Source organism: Carlito syrichta, unplaced genomic scaffold, assembly GCF_000164805.1.
Source record: "Carlito syrichta isolate Samal-C Ts95f unplaced genomic scaffold, Tarsius_syrichta-2.0.1 Scaffold305642, whole genome shotgun sequence".
NCBI lineage: Eukaryota > Metazoa > Chordata > Mammalia > Primates > Tarsiidae > Carlito > Carlito syrichta.
In genome coordinates this window covers 788,007-788,403 of record NW_007249738.1, presented here as the reverse complement: position 1 = coordinate 788,403, position 397 = coordinate 788,007, and positions in this window count along the sequence as shown.

The following is a 397-nucleotide window of genomic DNA, read 5'->3' as shown; positions in this document are numbered from 1 at the left end:
CCCAGCAGGTCGAGGCTGTGGTGGCTGGGAGCGGCCACTGCACTCCAGCCTGGGCGACAGAGTGAGACTCCAACTCAAAAAAAATAAATAAATAAAAAATTAAAAAAAAAAAAAAGAATTGCAAGAAGTTAGATTTTAAAATATAGTTTATTCCCGTGCCTTTGGGAGGCTGAGGTGAGTGGACTGCCTGAACCCGTGGGTTTGAGACCCGCCTGAGCAACTTGGTGAGACCTCATCTCTATAATAGATCAAAAATTAGCCAGGCGTGGTAGTACGCGCCTGTAGTTCCTGCGACTTCGATGGCTGAGTCGGAAAGGATCACCGGAGCTCAGCAGGTCGAGGCTGTGGTGGCCGGGAGCGGCCACTGCACTCCGGTCTGGGCGACAGAGTGAGATTC